The sequence below is a fragment of the Ictidomys tridecemlineatus genome, chromosome 4, assembly GCF_052094955.1.
Source record: "Ictidomys tridecemlineatus isolate mIctTri1 chromosome 4, mIctTri1.hap1, whole genome shotgun sequence".
Taxonomy (NCBI): domain Eukaryota; kingdom Metazoa; phylum Chordata; class Mammalia; order Rodentia; family Sciuridae; genus Ictidomys; species Ictidomys tridecemlineatus.
Genome location: NC_135480.1, coordinates 147,235,208 through 147,255,420, shown reverse-complemented (window position 1 = coordinate 147,255,420; position 20,213 = coordinate 147,235,208). Strand labels below are relative to the sequence as shown.

General features: G+C 40.4%; 1 protein-coding gene across 2 annotated transcripts in view; it reads right to left on the bottom strand.

The window, feature by feature from the left end:
* The window catches only part of Slc1a1 (solute carrier family 1 member 1), a 77,285-nt gene that overhangs the window by 55,731 nt on the left and 1,341 nt on the right, over positions 1 to 20,213 (bottom strand). The gene's annotated exons all lie outside the window — the stretch shown is intronic.

Here is a 20,213-nt window from a genome sequence, read left to right as displayed (position 1 = left end):
TGGGTGGTGAGGCCAAGGACAGTACAAGGCTCCTGACACCCAGAATTCACAATCTACTAGGCAGGACCAGATAAGCTCATGGTGACATAAAGAGGTGTTGCTAATTTTTTTGGAAAGGTCACCCCAAAGTTGTAGGAGTTTAAGGATACCCCTAAAATCCCTGTTAGATGAGGATTAGGAAAGGTGGAAGAATTCAGGATATGCCTTCAGAGTGCAAATAGGAATTCAAAAGGGAGAGGGACTATGGAGAAGGAAGGAGAGTGGGGAAAATACAAAGAAAAGGGGTCAAGAGAAAAACTGACATGCATCAAGTGTCTATAGTTCTAAACACTTTTATGATACATTATAGATTTTTTTGGATTTTGAATGTTTTAGGGATTTTGTTATATTGTATATACATAATTTTGCACATGAAACAAAATCCTGTGGTGTAAAATTTTCCACCTCTGATGTCATGTCAGTGCTCAAGAAGTTTCAGATTTTGGAGCATTTTGGATTTGAGGTTCGGAATTCTCAACCTGAATTTTACTTAATTGTCTCATATAACAAACCATATTTGTAAGATGAAGAAAATAATGCAAGAAATGTTAGAAAACTTGCCTACAAGCCTCAGCCATCCTCAAGACCCAAGATTGTCTGACCCCAAAGTTCTGTTTTTCCACAAGGAAGTAATGAATGAATGTGTTTAATCACTAGTTTGGCTGATGCCTGAGAGGGTAGTTTAGAGAACTAAAACTAGAAACATGGCCTGGGGCATTCCATGAAGAGCCTTCAGTACCAGGGTGGACAATTTATATTTCCCTGATCCTTTGTTCCCTTCTTTATTTATTTTTTAAATTTTTTATTCTAATTTGTTATATATGACAACAGAATGCATTACAATTCATGTTACACACATAGAGCACAATTTTTCATATCTCTGGTTGTTCCCTTCCTTATTGAACCAGCTCATTATAAGGATTCGATGAGATAAACATGTGCTGAACTATGAAGTAATATAGATTTCAAAGATCAGCTAGTGGAAGAGATAGTGAGTAGCCATGGAACAAGTTTGCATAAGGCCAGGTTTAGGGCAGAGACAAGGCCAGCTAAGGTGTGTAAGAAGCATTAGAATAGGGAGAATAAAAGACAGGAAGGAGCCTCATCCTCAGTGGGAAGGTTGAAGGCAGAAGAATGAGGATCCCAGACTCAAGACTTGGGTCAGGGAAAGGTTTTGGGAAATGACAGGCTGGTTTATGTCTGGGTGGGAGGGAGTTTGAGATAGCTTGTTACTTTATCTTGTTTCCAATAGAGAAAGGGAGGTTCAGTGAAGCCGTTCTGATTCTTACGTTCCCCCTGCAAGTGCTATTTTATTTCAACTTCTGGCTCAAACTAAACCTGTCATACCAGAGCCCAATCTGTCAGGAGCCAGCTGGTGTGTCCAAACTTGGTTATTCACACGTTCAGGCCCCTTAGGGGCAAATTCACACAGGTTTCTCTTGGAAAGAGGCCTGGGGTGAAGAGCTCAGACACACCTGTTTTGGACCGAGGCTCTTTCACAGAATTGCAGGTCATTTCCTCTTCCCTTATGGCAAGTCACAGAAGAGGAAACAGGCTAGCACTTGTACCAATGTGTTTCTCTAAAAGAATTGAAAGCTAATTACTGGGATGTGGCTTGAATTCAGAAGAACATTTTGAAGTGGTTGGAGAGGAACAATTGTTCAAAGACTCTTTGACTTCAGGGAAAACAAATGACTAGGGGCAGGGAGAAGGATCTATTTCCTTGTCCCATTCTGGAAACTTACAGGACAGAAGCAATCAAAACCCCTGCACTCCCTGAAAGGCACAGCCTAGTCCTAGAAAAAGGGAGGAGCAGCCCAACTATCAGCAGCCTGTGGTGGGAAAAGACACTTGATCTGGACAGTCTTGCTGGAAAGTTGACCCTTCTTTTGCAAAAGGATGAATGTTTAGACAACAACACTCTAGGGCTAAAAGCATAAGGGTGTTGGGAGAAGCCCAGCCAGGCTTACTAAGCACTCTCTCCACCTGTTGGCCTGCCTTCCATGATGCTCCAACATCACCCTCCTCTTGAGCTGCACACTTTCTCAGGGTAATTTACAGTTTCAATTTCCACCTCTATCTCCTATCTTTGTCTCCGAAGTGCAAAATCCCATGTACAATTGCTTTCTGGGGGTTCTCTATCTGGATATATACTTCAACATGGAACCCAATATGGGGAAAATATTTGTTTTTCCTTTTCCCCAGAAAATTTTAGACTTGGCATCCTGGGTTCCCGGGTGGTTTAAAATATGTCAACATGATCTCTGATACTCTCTTCATCAGGCAATGGTCTTTGCCCCCTTTGCTTGAACCTGGGTGAGTTTTTTGCTTGCCCGATATGGCAAAAATAGTAAGATAGCATGGAGTCTGAGGCGAGGAAAGTGAGGGCCAGCATCTACTGGTTTCTCTTCTTGGTACACTGGCTTTGAAGCACTCAGGTATCATATAAGAAGTCTGGTGACTCTGAATCTGCCATGTTGGAAAGACCACGTGGGAAGATCAGAAAGAGGAAGACAGACAGTCAGACACACACACACACACACACACACACACACACACACACACCAGAGGAGCCCTAAAGCTGTGTGAGTCTTGCCAGATCAAGAAACAGCCAAGTTAGTGAGAAATTTAAATGAGTCCAGACCCAACCATCAGCTCCCCATAATCACAAAAGAGACTCCAGGGGAGAAGTGTCTTGCTGAGCCCAGCCAACAACCCTCTCAGAGCCATAAGGAATAACAATAGAATTATTGCTATTTTAAGCCACCAAATTTGCTCTTTATTTTTAGGTCTATGATCCACTTGATGTATTCGAAAAGTATGATGGTTGAAAGTTCATTTTTCTTTCTTTTCTTTTTGGATATAATGTCCAATTGTTCCAATAGCATTTGTTGAGAAGACTATTTTTCTTTGGATGACTTTTACACTTTTGTCAACACTCAGTCGGGCATATTTGTCAACATTCCGTTGGGCATACTTGAATCTACTTCTGGAATCACTTTTATGCTCCACTGTTCTCCATTCTTTTACTATTACTATACTGTCTTAATTACTGTATTAAAATAAAATAGAGTGATTTCTTCAATTTTCTTGTTTCCCAAAATTGTTTAGCTATTCTAATTCATTTTACTTTCCATATAAACTTCAGAGTGAGTTTGTCTTTATATCTACAAAAACTCCTTGCGAGACAATTTTTAATCACAATTGCATTAAATATATAAATCAATTATGGGAGAACTGACATTATTACTATGATAAGTCTTCCATGAACAAGTATGTCCATTTATTTAGGTGTTCTTTGATTTTTTTCATTAGGGTTTTATAATTTTTGGCCTACATATCCTATTAGCTATATACCTAATCTTTTACTTTTTGTAGGTATTCTATATAATATTTTTAAACTTCCATGTCTAATTGTACAATGCTATGATACAGAAATAAAAAATGATTTGTGTATTGACATTGTATCCTGCAACCTTGCTCAACTCATTCACTGGCTCCAAGAATTATCCAGAAAATGATACCATAGTTTGAGTGTCCTCCTCAAAATTCATATTGAAGTTTAATCTCAATTTTGAGGTATTACAAGGTGGGAACAGGTGGGACCTTTAAGAGGTAATAAGTTAGGAGGGCTCTACTTTCATGAAAGGATTAATCCCATGGATTTTGAGGCTACAGGTTTACCTTGAGAGAAGATCTGTTACAAACGTCAGTTTGGTGCTCTCTTGTAGGTACCCTTCTTGCCATGTTATACTCTGCAGCACCTTGGGATTCTGCAGAGAGTCTCCGCAAGCAGAAAGGCCCTTACCAATGGAGCCCTATGACCTTGGACCTTCCAGCCTCAAGAACCATGAGCTAAATAAGTCTTCACACTTTATAAGTCACCCAGCCTCTGTAGAAAACATAGTAAGATGCTTGGTTAATTACTCAACAATTTAATGGGTTTTGTAACACTGTGAATTCAATAAGATTTAACCTGAGTGTGTACAAATCACTGTCAGGAAATAGCTCAGGAACATAGCAGATAAAGGCCAACACCCATTGTCCCTGCTGTTAAAAGAGCACCTGTCAACTCTTAATCTGTTTCAGGAGGAGCTGACCCCAAAACCACAGTTCAGAACTTTGGGGGAACAGCACAGGATTGAGAGTAACTTTGGTCTGTCATTCATCACATTTCTTTGGTCCCAAAACTTTACTGAAAATGAGTCTATGACTCAAATAGGACGGAGGGACTCTCAGACTAAGGCCCAAGAGTCTTGTTGGAATCTACAGAGACCAGAATCTCTCTCTTTTCCTCCAGGTGTAATTGGGAAACAGGTATCCTGAGCTGTGGTTGCTGCTTTCTCACCATCTATAGAAGTCTTGCTGGAAGTACAAACAGCAAAATGCAGAGACTCTATGTAAAGAAAGAACAGGTCTCTATCTGAAGTGTGAGGAGTAAAAATTTGTTCCCAGGATGTAGGCTCCCTATTTACCTCTCTTATTGTTTCTCTTGCTGAGAAAAACCTTTTTAGTTTAAGTAAGTCCCATTTGTTGATTCTTGTTATTAACTCTTGTGCTATGGGCGTCCTATTAAGGAATTTGGAGCCCGACCCCACAATATGTAGATCGGAGCTAACTTTTTCTTCTATCAGACGCAGAGTCTCTGATTTGATATCAAGCTCCTTGATCCATTTTGAGTTAACTTTTGTGCATGGCGAGAGAAAGGGATTCAGTTTCATTTTGTTGCATATGGATTTCCAGTTTTCCCAACACCATTTGTTGAAGATGCTAGCCTTCCTCCATTGCATGCTTTTAGCCCCTTTATCAAATATAAGATAGTTGTAACTTTGTGGATTAGTCTCTGTGTCCTCTATTCTATACCATTGGTCCACCCGCCTGTTTTGGTACCAGTACCATGCTGTTTTTGTCACTATTGCTCTGTAATATAGTTTGAAATCTGGTATCGCTATACCGCCTGATTCACACTTCCTGCTTAGAATTGCTTTTGCTATTCTGGGTCTTTTATTTTTCCATATGAATTTCATGATTGCTTTCTCTATTTCTACAAGAAATGCTGTTGGGATTTTGATTGGCATTGCATTAAACCTATCCTCACACTTCAGATAGAGCCCTAATATCCAGAGTATACAAAGAACTCAAAAAATTAGACAATAAGATAACAAATAACCCAATCAACAAATGGGCCAAGGACCTGAACAGACACTTCTCAGAGGAGAATATACAATCAATCAACAAGTACATGAAAAAATGCTCACCATCTCTAGCAGTCAGAGAAATGCAAATCAAAACCACCCTAAGATACCATCTCACTCCAGTAAGATTGGCAGCCACTATGAAGTCAAACAACAACAAGTGCTGGTGAGGATGTGGGGAAAAGGGTACACTTGTACATTGCTGGTGGGACTGCAAATTGGTGCGGCCAATTTGGAAAGCAGTATGGAGATTCCTGGGAAAGCTGGGAATGGAACCACCATTTGACCCTGCTCGGACTATTCCCTGAAGACCTTAAAAGAGCATGTGCTACAGGGATACTGCTACATTGATGTTCATAGCAGCACAATTCACAATAGCTAGACTGTGGAACCAACCCAGATGCCCTTCAATAGATGAATGGATAAAAAAAAATGTGGCATTTATACACCATGGAATATTATGCAGCACTAAAAATTGACAAAATCATGGAATTTGCAGGGAAATGGATGGCACTAGAGCAGATTATGCTTAGTGAAGCTAGCCAATCCCTAAAATACAAATAACAAATGTCTTCTTTGATATAATGAGAGCAACTATGAACAGAGCAGGGAGGAAGAGCAGGAAGAAAAGATGAACATTAAACAGAGACATGAGATGGGAGGGAAAGGGAGAGAAAAGGGAAATTGCATGGAAATGAAGGGAGACCCTCATTGCTATACAAAATTACATATAAGAGGTTGTGAGGGGAATGGGAAAATAAACAAAGAGAGAAATGAATTACAGTAGATGGGGTAGAGAGAGAAGATGTGAGGGAAGGGGAGGGGGGATAATAGGGGATAGGAAAGGTAGCAGAATACAACAATTACTAATAGGGCATTATGTAAAATTGTGGATGTGTAACCAACGTGATTCTGCAATCTGCATTTGCGGTAAAATTGGGAGTTCATAACCCACTTCAATCTAATGTATGAAATATGATATGTCAAGAGCTTTGTAATATTGTGAACAACCAAAAAAAAAAAAAGAAAGAAAGAAAGAAAGAAAGAAAGAAAGAAAGAAAGAAAGAAAGAAAGAAAGAAAGAACAGGTCTCAATGATATTGTTGAACCCCTGAATCTAGCTATACCTGAAGCCAAGTACTACTTTTGGTACCACTATCTATGCCATAAATTCTAAGTCTCTCTCATCTTTCTGGCTTAAACTTATTTGAACTAGATTTTATGACACTTCCAGCTAAAAGAGTCCTAAGTTAGAGATGGGCAGAGCAGAAGATACTCTGAGTACCTTCTCCATCAAATATATCTACCCTACTACATGGAAAGAAGAACAATTGATGTAGGACAAGTCCTTCAGATGTGGAGGGCAAGGGGAGAGGCTTATGTGATAGGGCAACGGCAGGAGGGTGGCCATAGATACAGTTGTTGTGGGAGCCATTTTCTCCTCTTATTTCCCACAGTGGCCATGAGTGGCAGCCACAGTCATCACCAGAATCATGAAAAGATTTCTATGCTACCATTCACAGACTTTATCTTTTCAGCACTTCTTTTTGATAATGGTGTCTTGAAAAACCTTTCAGTGTGGAACTCAATGTCATATGTTTCTGTGCAGCTTATTCTCCATGTGTCCTCCAGACTTGCCCTCGGTCCTTCTTTGCCCTATGCTGTGTGTTGGCAGGCTGAGCTAGGATTCCTTACCCTCTGGTTTGGGCTGGGGTTAGCCAAGGGGAGGCACTGGCGGTAGATCCTAAGAGTGGAAAGATTGAAGTTGTGGGATTTCTTTTCTCCCTCCCTCCCTGCCTTTCCAGGGTTCTGGCAATATCTGTGTTCCTTAGTGGTTACACAGGTCTTGTCATTTGTTCCCTCTGCCTCAGTGTTCACTGGATTGTGGTCGAGTGCCCCCTTCCCCTGTTCAGGCCCAATGGAGCTAACAGAGTACATAGTCATTAGTCCCTAGGTACCTCTCCATTCCTTGCTAGTTCCCTTAATCCTGCCTAACTCTATATAAAGTCCCCTGATTTAATTCTGTTCAGTAGAACTCTATTGAGTGAGCCTACCACCTGTTTCCTGACAGGTCTCTGATCCAGGCCTGCATGGCCTTCCCACCCTCAATATCAGCATATACAGCTGTCACAAATGTTTTACATTTAAAAATTTTTTTTTTTGCTTTCATGCTCATCTTCAAACAGATCCATCTCTTTGGAAAACCCTTTGCCACTATTGCTGCCTAAAGAACACCTATCCATTCTTTAAAACCTACTTAAAATGCCACCTCCTCCAGAAAGCCTTTCCCAGGGTTTCTCCTCAGGACTGAGTCTCTCCTCTGTGCCCTTCTGAGCTTTAGCTGCATCTCTGTTGCCCCCTCTGACCAACTTCTTCTCTCTCTCTCCCCTCCCATCTCATTTCAGGCCTGAGGCAGAAGCACCATCTGCTCATGTTCATGCCTGCACACCCCCGCCCCCCACACTGTCCCAGCCCTGAGTTTGACACACTGTAGGTGTCTGACACCTGCTGCATTGAACTGAACAATTGCAATTCAATGTATGTACCAGGAAGTCACTGCATTTTTCACCCTCTGCTCATGAAACCTGGTTAAGAAGGACAGGAGAAAACAGCTGATGGGAGGATGCTATTTGCAAGGCATGAAAACTGGACTATAGGAATGTGGGTACAAATTTTCCCATCATCCCAGGACCATGAAACCCGGAAATGCATCATAAAAAATGTAACTCTTGACTCATGGACTAGGTCTCCATCAACAAAAGTTAAGGTTCTGTGCATATGAGAAGTGAAGGGCCAAGTTCCTACATCTGGGAACTTCTTCTGGAACCTCTGAAGCCGGAGGAGCCCTCTGGGTTCAAATGAAGGTGAGATTAAATGGGAAAAATGAAGACCATCTAGTACTCTCTAGAGCAATCATCCCACGGGTTCAGATACCCAGCTGGTGAATAAACCTTTCAATGTCAGATGGACCAAACTCTTGCTCTCCCGGGGAAGTGCGTCCATCCCCTGCATGCATGGTTGGTTACTTCCTGAGATACATATCTATGTCCTGACTTGTAGGCTCTAAAATCCCATTTTCTACCTCTTTATTCTACTTTTCTCCTCGTAAAACAGTTTGTCTGATAATATCAAGGGTAATTCAAGCTATCAATGGATTTTATGCATTCCTATGAAATAACTTCATGTACCTTGTGGTCATATTCCACTCTATCCACTCCTCAGAAAATATGAGCCTGCAATCACCCACACTTGTATGGTTTGGAGAAGGTCATAACTCTTTCTCAAGTTTAATACCATATGTCCCCGATCACTACCTCTTTGCAATAACTAGTTTCATAACTGCTATAAAAACACCTTTTCAGTTCATTACACAATGTTAGGAACACTTCTCTCCATATAAACAAAATCTGACCTCTCCCTCCTAGGAGGTTTAGTCAAGGGCAACTTGATATAAGAATGAACTCTGGAAGAAAGAAGTGAGCCAGTCACCCCAGATTTTCTAGACCTGCCACAAGCCTGGAATCCCCAGTTTGATGAACCTTGAATCTTAGTCTAAGAAACTGAGACACTCCTACTTTTCTCCATCTGTTTCCGCTTACAAAGTGTGTGTCCCCTTGAACTCTCTTCTCCATGATGCTAACCATGCAGTCTTCCTGCCAACTGTATACCCCTTTGTCCTAACTTTGTGAAGCTGTAACCCTACTCCTTCTTCACTCCCAGAAGGATCGTAAAAATATGTTTTTATTTATTTATTTATTTTAGTACCAGGAATTGAACCCAGGGGCCATAAATACTGTGCAACATCCCCAGCCCTTTTCAATATTTTATTTAGAGATAGGGTCTCTCTGAGTTACTTAGGGTCTTGCTAAATTGCTGAGGCTGGCTTTGAACTCACAATCCTCCTGATTCAGCCTCCTGAGCTGCTGGGATTATAGACATGTACTATCATGCCCAGTTTAGAAATATTTACTTTTATCTTCAAATGAGTTAAGACATATTTTAAGAATTTTGTGATATTTCTTAAATTAAAATGAGGCAGCTCCAGTGCTGAAAGGCTAGGTCAGAAGTCTATCTGTCATACCTTGAAGCTTCTCTTAATCCTCACTGGAAGAAGAAAGGCAAAGACAGATCAGCTTGTTAGGCTCTCATTTTGAAAGGAAAGAACACTCATGTATGGAATATTAAACATGTCAACAGCCACCAAAAGAAGCCCAGAAGCCTTTTCATACAGGATGTGGGTAGGACTGGAGAAAATACGTGAAGATGACATCTTAGGCCAATGCCTCCAAGGAATAACATCCTACTCAGAATCCAAGTTTTATTATTTGCAACCCTCCTTTGTTTTTGTTTCTGAGAAACAATAATAAGCATTCATAAGGCCCTTGATGATTTTATAAAGTACCTCCACATGTGTCAGGTTCGTCTGATGACAACAAAGGATTAGATTTAAGTTCCAGAAATAAATGTGAATTCATCCAAGGATGATCAAGAAATCAAATACGGTGGGGATCTCCTTCTCACAGTAACACTTGTTGCTCATGGACTCGTGTATGTGTGTGAGACTCTTGGGCCTCCTTTTTCAGGTCTGTCCTCCTGGGCCACAGATGTTCCCTCAGGCAAGAGGGGAAGTGGAGAGGGTGTGGAGGAAGGGGGAAAGAGATTGGGCAATAGAATCTAAGCAAAAAGACACAGCTTCCTACCCACAGTAATCAGCCAACCCTTTTCCTTAATGCACAGGACCTGAGTAGGATTCAGGGGACTCTACAGGAGCTTGGTGATGAGTACTGATTCAGACCACTTCAGGGGTCTATATCTAGGATACAATAAATGCAGTCTTCTGTAGACATCAACATGAGGTTTAAGAAACAACTAGACCTTACTCAATCATTTCTACTTAAACTTCTGACAAATAAACTTCTAATTTAAAAAAAAAATAAGCTAGTTGGAAATTACTGGACAATATCAATATTTTCAATGTAGGTGTCAAACCAGTCACAGAAGAAGAGACTTGGACATGATTCTCAGTTCTGTGGTTTCTAAACTGGCCATGAAGTTTGAACTCCATTCCTCCATGGATCTCAGAATGTCCACAATCTAGTTAGTGAAACCTCAGGAAACTCTCCTGGCACGAGAAAGGAACCAGGGAGAGGAAGCACAAATGGAGCAAGCCTGTTTCATCTCCTAGTTGACAATTCTAATAAAAAAGAAAAAAATTCTATCTTTAGAATCGTTAATAACTAAGTCTAGTGTTTATCCAAGCAGTGCTTGAGATCCACTGGAACTGGTAGCACAGACAGGCAAACTAATTTCTTATCATAGAAATAATCTCCAGACAGGGAGAGAAATGAGAAGACTATGAATAAGTAGGTTAAAGGAAGAATACTTGGAGTGGGAGAAATTCACTAAAAGATGTAGGAGTTGTGAGTTGGGGTTATAGGTCGGGATTAGAGCTCTTGCCTAACATGTTGAGTTCTTTCGCCAGCACTGATGGAAAAAAAAAAAAAAGTGTAGGATTTGCTAAATATCGCATTTTAAAAGGTTCTACCATCCAAGGCTCATTCAGCACTAATCCATGGCCCAACTCCAGTTATTCCACTTTTGCAAATTAACTCAGAGAATTCTCTGGGTATCAGATTTTCCTTAGGAAAGAGAGATGCTGAGAGCTTCAGGGCCATTCTGAAATCACACAAAAATGGCTTCAGAATTGTTAGCAGCAGCCAGCCTTACTCTTTTTCCTGGGGCCTCCAAACTAGAAATTAAATATGTTGGGATGATGTGGGTTTTGGACAGGAGTGCCCTAGGGTCTCTAAAGATCCAGAGGACTTAGTGGGTAACTAGGGAAATCAGTGGATTTACATACACTGATATAATTTATATCTTTCATTTTTCAATGAAGAAGGTTTTGTGATCAGTCAAAATATTTTAGGGCTTATTTGGGACAGCATTCTGAGGCGAGAGAGAAGTGTGAAGACACAACAATACACGTTGCTATGAGTTGAATACAGTTTGTCCCCTCTGAAACTCATGTTGGGATTTGATTGCCACTGTGGCAGAGTTGGGGGGCAGAGTAGATTGTGACGACAGATTCAGGCCTTTCTCCCCAATGTGAATTCTTGCTCCTGCAGGACTGGACCAGTTACTACAAGAACAGTTTGTTCTGAAGTGAGGCTGCTCCTTGCGTTTTCTCTCTTTCACTTGCATCTGCTTGCCCTTTGGTTTTTCCACCATGAGCTGAAGCAGCAGCATGAGGCCCTTGCTGGCACCATGCTCTTGGACTTCCCATTCTCCAGAACTGTGAACCCAAATAAACCTCTGTGCTTATAAATTACCCAGTCTCAAATGAACCAAGACACAAGTATGAAAGAGTAGTTTCATGCAACACTCAAACGGATCAGGACAGGATAAAGGCTCTGTAATCCCATCAACACCTCTTATCTGGACTCCATCTTTCTGATAGGCCCAAAAATCCTATCACACCTGCAAGAAGCCATTCCAACTATGACCTCCTCCAGGAACTTTTCCCCAATTCCAACTCTCTTTTTAAGGCCCAAAGCATGTAGCTTTTAGGTAGCAGTTGCCACACTTGGAGGCTCATGTTAGTGATATTTGTGCATGTATTATCACCAATAGACAAAACTTAGACTTTGCATCTCTTGCCAGTGACTCCATACTTGTTTAATTTCCACTGAGTGCCTAATTGATTGCTAAATGAATAGATTTTCCGAGCAACAGACAGCACTTTTAACCTTTTATGTCAATCCTGTTTGATTAGGTTGTTTAGAGCCTAGTTTTGAAGATTCTGAGGCCATGACAGAGCTTAGTAGTAAGAAGTGCTATAATCAATTAGTAATGCCTGCTACAGGGCAGGGTTGGAAGTGGTGATGTGAGTACCGAATATTTGTGAATATAAATTAAGGATTATAAGAATTTAAAGAAGAGAGATTAATTCTGATTAAACAATCAGAGAAATCTATACAATAAAAATGGAAATGAGATCTATCCTCAGTGATGCACAGGATAACTAACATTGGATGAAACATCTGAGCAAAAGTATTCATGAAGGAAAAGTACAACCCACCACGGGAAAGCAACTATTAGACAAGCTCAACTAAAATATAAGCTCAAACAGGAGGTTTACGTAGGAAACAGGACTGATCACTGTGGCAGGCTCTGAATAAAGATGACAAAAAAGAGTCAAGAGAGAGAAAGGAGGGAGCAAGATAATAGTTTTTATTTAGCTAAATGAAGAATGAAGTCTTCAAGAATACTTTTAACTACCAATTAGATTATCTAGGTTTGTTAGGGAGGAAGAAACCTTGCTTAGTGGTTAATAACCTAAGTTTTGGAATCAATCTTGGATGCAAACCTCACCTCTGTGTCCTCAGGCACATGACCTGAGTGTTATACATTTCTGTGTCCTCATCTGCAAAATGGGAACCCTGCTAACTCATTTAATGTATGGGGATCAAAGAGGAAATCAATATACAATAAACTCAAGTAAGTCCTCAATATATATTAGTATTAAGCTCACTTAGCCACAAGAAAAAGAACTTTTCAAAGGAGAAAATGTGTTTCCTGTGGTATCTTATATTTTAGGGAATCTTATGTGACATTTGAAAAGTGGCTAAGTAGCTCAGAAAGCAATTAAGTATGTGAGTTTGCACACAAATTGGGCAAAACCAGTTTATTTTCCAGGAATGGGCAGAGGCTAGGAGATTAGGCTTTCTTTTGTTTAGGTATACCTGATAAGGAGATCTTTTTTTAAACTTATTGTTTTTGACTTAATTCATTACTAAATTTTAAATAACCAGCTAACTCTTAAGCAATGGAACAGTAGTAGAAAAACAATTTAATTGCAAAATCTCGCATGAGCTCTCTTGCCTAAAATTTTCCCCCTGGTTGAGTGAGTGCTGAAGGTTTAACATCTAAGCACTGAGCTCAAATATTTCTCTCAGAACACTTACAAGAATAAACATGCAGTACAGACCATCTCTGGGGTCATTTCTGAGCTGAAGTTCCAATCCCAAAAGCCACCACTTTACTTCAACATGCAGTGTTAAGCAGAGATCACATGATGCTGGTGCTAAGACCCTTGCAAGATACTTGGAGATTTGCTGTGGCCACTGTCACATGTTTGGATACAGTAAGGGACTGTGAGACTAAGAAGGAGCCTTAGAACTAAGACTTCAGCCTTACTCCTCAGTGCTGGTCTGGGTCTGAGTGGTGAAGAATGAGGCATAGTGTCCCCCCGCACCCAAGCTCTATCTCACCTGAGAAATATAGGGGTATTTGTTAGAAAGAAAATGTCCTCCCTGTGATAAAGTAACAGGCATTCAGCAAGGTAACAACGTTTCTGGCAAGGAATGAGTCACTGAAAACACTTCCTTTTCATTAACAGAGGTGTTACTGTGGAGTGTATTAATTACAACAGAGCACTCTCTGTTGCAGTTTAAGACTGTTCCCTCAGCAAGTATAATGAATTTGCTCCTTCTAGAAGTATCAGTTTTGCTGAACTATAGCTCCAAAGTGAGTTGTGGGCTTCACAGTAACTGTCTTCAATATTGTCTTCTACTGAATGTATGTTTAACACTCAAAATAGGAAAGGCCATTTGAAACATTTGCTACTTCAACAGATGATGCTGTGGGGGGGTTTATGTGGGCCATTCCATGTCATCTAAAATGAGTACATTTTCTTAAGTAGTGCTTGAATCCCCACAGTCTAAGTGACCCAAGATTTCCAGTGACATGGGAGAACTGCAGATTTCCTCAGGCAAATACAGCCTCCCTGGCAGCAGCCTGGCAAATCACTGACTCTCCAGGAGTTATTTTTGGTCTCAACTCTGTTAAAGGTAATCACAATTTCTCACAAGTAATTAATGTGGAAAGCTCTCTCTGTATAAGCAAGAGCTCACACGTGCATTCACATGCTCTTAAAAGCTGAGTCCTAATCCCACTGGTTTACACGTTGTCTGACTTAACTTAGGTTTCTTACTCATCTGAGCTACTTCCTGAATTAGCACACAAAAAATTTAACACATCATGTTTCTCTGTTGAAACTTTCTTTATTTCTTGTGCTTGGTGCTCAAAATTTTTCTTTTTTCTTTCTTTCCTTTTTTTTTTTTTTCTTTTGCAGTGCCAGGGATGGTACACCCAGGTCTTCATGTGCTCTATCACTGAGATACACCCCAGCCCACAGTGCTCAAATATTGACAAGTGGGTAACTTTTATTCTATAGTTCAATTGTACTAAATAAAACATTAAATCTTAGATTGAGTAACATTTAACAAGACATTTAATATATGTCAACTATTAGCAATTTACTTCAAAGTCCTCAATAGGTGGAATGTATACCCTGATGTGCATCTAATATGAAAAATATCATTTTAAGGTTCATTTTATAATTCATTTTATAACTTTATGTTCAGATAATTTATTTTGGGGTTTTTTATTTGATAGATTTAATGTATATGCCTTGCATAGAACAACCTCAAATCAGAATATTTTCAGTGATTCAGTGATTCTTCTAAAATGGTAGGTTCTGATTTTTTTATTTTTTTAATATTTTTAGTGGTAGATAGACACAATACCTTTATTTTATTTGTTTATTTATTTTTTTAATGTGGTGCTGAGGATCAAACTCAGCACCTCACATGTGCTAGCCACAATCCCAGCTCTGGTTGTGATTTAGTTTTAAAAATGAAAGCAACAGGAATAGGCATTCAAAACCCAATTTTCTTTTCTTGATTCCTAAATAGGTAGAACTTGGGCCAATCCAGCTAAGGATTTTTTCTTTAAGCTTCTTTATTAAGCAGATAAGTATGACAGATAGATAGATGATAGGTTGATAAATGACTGATAGATAAATCAAAGAATAGTTAACTCAAGATCAAGGTGATTCCATCTTCATATAATACTTTTTAACCACCCCTCAACCGTATCTCCTTAGTGCCCTGCAGAAGTCTCTGGCTGCCAGTAGTGACCTGAGGAATGACTATATCATAGAGTTAAAGTATCAGCCTCAGAGATTTTCTAATCCAGGGTCTACAAGTATGCAGCACACGTACCACTATACTACAATGCTATGCCCTTGACAGACATCAGTAATCCATCTCAGAACTTTGGTTTCCATTTCTTTCTCAATAAATATCATAACAAACCCCTTTCTTCCCTTTCTTTCTGATAAGAAACAACGATCCAAAAAGTATAAGTGTAGGATATACTTTTTCACATAGCTTTTTAAGAGCCAGTTGCACAATTTTAAGGTCTCATTTTGTTTCCAAGTGACTTCTGGGTGTAATAGGAGTTCCCTCAAGGAGTTTATAATCTAGTTTAAGGAAGAAAAGATGAGCATGCTTGATATAAATGTAGACTAAGGGAAGTGTTAATCTGTGCTACTGACATAGATCAGATGGGGCTGAACTAGATAGAGAAAATGAAGTTTTATGTAAGTTTTGTGCTCAGTGATTTATTCTTACTAACTCTCTGGGTCTTAAATGGTTCAACAATTCAACAAATGTTGAATGTCATCTACCAGGCACAGAGACAGTTGCTCTAGGCACAGAGAGGAGCAGTACAGGATTCCTTCCCTCCAGGGCTCATGGAGGCAGAGAAACCAGAATGTAGAGTCATAAATACCAGGCAGATACTAGTTAGAAACAGCAGTGGGAATGGTTAGGAGCAGTCTCTGGAGCCAGACTGCCAGGATTTGAATCCCAGCTCTGCCTTTGATCAGTGACCTTGGACTAATTTCTTCACTCTCTTGGCCTCAATGTCCTGAAAATATGCTTGATAGAAAGATCAAATGGATCAGAACAGTGCTTGGCATATGGTAAGCAACCCTAAGTCTTAGATCTCACCTGTGAAACTGGACGGGAGGGCATTTTGCACCACCTTGGGGCGAGAGGTGGGGGGGCTAACCAGATGAGGGAGGGTCTAATCTGGGTCTTGAAGGATGAGTCGAGCGGGCTAGATGCAGACAGTGGGGGGTTGTGGATGTCATGCTAAAAAGGACATCCTCTCCACCCAGCGGGCAGTGGGCAGTTTTAAGCCCTGGAGCACTATGATCCAGTCTACTTCTTAGAGAAAGGTCACTTTAACAGCAGTTTCAAAGATTAACTATTGTAGGGGTTGGACTGGTGGTCTCCATACAAACAGGCCCATGCCGTAGTCTCTGGAACCTGTGAATAGTAGCCTGTGTGGCAGAAGAGTGAGTATTATCTTATATGGCAAGATGTGATTTAGTTAAGGATCTTCAAAGGAGAATTTTCCAAGCAAGCTCAAAAACGCCACCACAGAAGACAGAGCTAGTGGGAGACCACACACACACACAAACACAGAAGAAAGTGGTGTGAAAATGAGGTATGGCCACCAGCTCAGGAATGCTGGGACTGCCAGCAGAAGGTGGAAGAGTCCAGAAGCACTTGCCAGATTCCAGACTTCTGGCCTCCAGAACTTGGTGAGAATAAATTTCTGTTGTTTTCGGCCACCCTGTTTACAGCTCTTAACAGTAGTCACAGGAAATGAATACAACCTTAACTCTTCACCTTCCATCTTGGGAGTGTGGAAGCCCATCCCTGCCCAGGGTAAGCCCTCACCAGACCACTCCACCCACAGATGAGTGTCTTTTGTTCTCCTGGGCCTCATCACCCATCATTCATCCTTCTCTGCCTGTATCTTTATCTCTTTTTAAAATGTTTTTATTAGTCGTTGATGGTCATTAATTTATTTATTTATATGTGGTGCTGAGAATTGAACCCAGTGCCTCACACATGCTAAGCAAAGGCTCTATCACTGAGTCACAACCCTAGTCCCTGTATCTTTACTTGTAATGATTGTTTCTCCCCAGGTTAAATCAGGATCAAGTCTCCTAAAAGTGAAACAAAATAAAAAATAACATCTCTGGATCTTACACTAGCTACCATTTGGTCTGTCCCCTTCTCACCTCCACATCATCTCCTTCCACTCTCTGCTCACCTCACTCCTTTCCTTGCTGTTTAATGACAGAGTTGTGGTATTTCCCAGATATCTGTGAAAACTTGTTCCTTCACCTCTTTTCAGCCTTGATTCAACCATCACCCTCAGTAATGGCCTTCCCTGTCACCTTATTAAAATTGTAGCCCCTACCTTCCCTAACCACTTACCTGGCTTTATGTTGCTCTAGATCACTATCACCATCTCACATACTCTATGTTGTATTTTGCCAACTTATTGTTTACCCTCTACCTCTCTCTACTGGGACATAAGTGCCACAAGGGCAGGGAATTTTGACAGTTGCTGTGTGATCCAGCTTTAAAAACAGACCCTGCACACAGTGGGTACCCATTACATATTTGTTGAGCAAATGATGTAAGTGTTGGTTCCTCAACCCTGCTGAGCCGAGGCTCTGTGATGTGAGGGTCTGGTCCTGAAACCAGCATGACTTATGGCTGGCCTCAGGGACTTCACAGACAGACATAAAATCAGACAAAAGAAAGCAAATATCAAGTCTCAAATGAACACCGCCAGGTATATGTCACGAAAACTCCAGCAGAGGAGATGTGAGGCAAGGGTATTACCAAGAACGTGAGGGAATTGTTTTTAATTTTAGACCATGGAAAATTGCAATCTATCAATGATTGCTTCCTCAGGGCTCCAAAGGAAATGATTTACAACAGTAAACCTTCTTGCGCCATTGTGTAAACAATACCTATTGCTTCCTCCCAAGATTCCTAAGCTGGAAATCACAGATTTTTTCCAAATGAGTGAAATCACACTTAACCAGTCTGGAAAGGAAGATGAGGCTTTATACTTCCAGGTGGTTAAAGGGCAACACAATAGCCTACCAACACCTCATGTGATATCATTGTTTTGGGGTAACTGGGATCAGAGTGCTCACAGAATTCTCTCACTGGGTAATTCTGCTTGGACAGCATTCCCACTTACAACACAAAACCTCTTCCTTCTTAATTTCTGCTTGTTAAAGGAATTGAGGATCAAGCTGTAGGGCACAAAGCAAAATGATTAATTCTTTCCAGTTCCCTTAAGAAAGGAATAATGTTACAGAGGTATTGGTTTAGAGCTCCAAATTATAGGCTGAACACTAAGAGGAAAGAAGACAGTGACATGGCTTGGGAGACTTTATTTCATAAGAAAATATTAATTTTCTCATCATCAAATCATTCAGATTTACCTTGAAATAACATTTATTGAGTGCCTATCATATACCAGCCACGAAACTGGGTATTTTTACATTATCTTAACCCTAATAACATATCCCCATTTTCCAGATAAGGCAACTGAGGGTCCCAGAAAGTAAGCAATTTTTCTAGATGGTAGAGCTTGACAGTACCAGAATTCAAGCCCAGGTCTAGCTCCAAGCTCTGTGCTGATTCTCTTTTACTAGAGAAGCAGGGAAAAGCCTATAAGAATTATAATAGAAGCAATGGAAATGATCCTCATGGCATTTTAGGAAAGGCTTTTCATGTGAAAATCCAAGATATTATTTTCAGGATCCTGTAGGATTTCACAGAAATTAATAAAGGTGGTTACCTTACTATTTAATTCCTTCACTTTGTGAATACGAATTTGAGAAATGTTTAGTTCATAGCATCTTCTTGTCCATGAAAAGAGTTAATTTCTCATTTAATAAGATGATCTTTAATTGCATTTCCTCTTATATGTGGTATCTTGGAAAACTAGACTCTAAACAGCCTCATAAAGAGTCTTTGCCCTTTATTTCAATAATTGAAATATTTTATAAAGTCAGGGCTGCTGATCTATATACAGCAAGAACCAAACATTTCAATGACTGTAATAAGATGATATTTCAACAGGGTAGTTAATAAATTTGAGGGTTTTTTTCTTTTTTAAGAAGAAAAGTCCAGAAAAGGCGGTTGCAGAAGAGTTCTGTGATTCTTCTGAATCAATTAAGGCAGTTATAAACTCTTAGTATCATAACCTAGCAAAGGGCTAATGGATACTCAGTGCCACTGTTGTCAAGTGGCTAGAATTTCACTGCTTGTTAAGCAAGTGAGCTGGTATTAATCACACAAAAAGAGGTATGATTTTTCACTCAGGCCCAGGACATTCCAAAAAGAAGGAAAAGAGGAGGAACCCAGGAAGTGCTTGGGTGGGGATGGTTTAAACTTGAGACTTCTCAGGTCAGAAGCAGAAACTTGTGGAGGGACTTTCCAGGGTTGCAGTCTAGAGAAGCAAATGTCCAACCATACTTTAGCCAGGCACGTACAATTTTTAAATGGTGAATTGTCTTTATGGAGAAAGGTCCACCTGATACCAAAAGACACCTGCAAATGGACACGAAATCACTCTTGACACTGAAGATATGCAACTGGATCCAAAGGTCAGGGAACAACTACTCAAAATCTTTCAAACTGGCATCTAGTGAGTGGCTGTGGTGACCACTTGGTTAACAAATGAGTGTCTGGAGAGCTCAGGGCTGAAAAGGCAGCATTACACTGCACTTGCACTGGGACTGGGAGGGAGACACTGACTAGGGTTATCCCTAAAGTCTTTATAAAGGCATTTAATAATTCCAATTATTTACTAGGAAAACAAACATGGCCATCTCTTCTATTTGGCCAAAGGGAAATCGAATCAAATTGTTCTTTATAGAATTGCTATTTACATGTGGTAGGGCAGGACAAACCTGTCTCTAAAAATGCCCAAAGTCACTTGGCAATTTCTAGAGGTAAGAAGTCAACACTTGTCTTCTTTCCTCCCACAGATGTTCTCTGCTAAGGCAATTCCAGGATATTATTTATTTACCAGAAACATGACTTTCCTTTGCACAAGGTTCAGGAGGAGCCTGTCTGACCCCAAGTATCCCATTAACATCCAGAGGTTTTTCTCTGTTGTTGCTGTCTCGTTTTTTTTGATGGGGAGGATTTTGGAAGGCGGCAGGCAGCACCAAACACTCAGATTTAGAAGCAGCAGACCGAGAGGAAGGTGCACGAGGTTAGAAAGGAGACAGGCTGCCCCACCC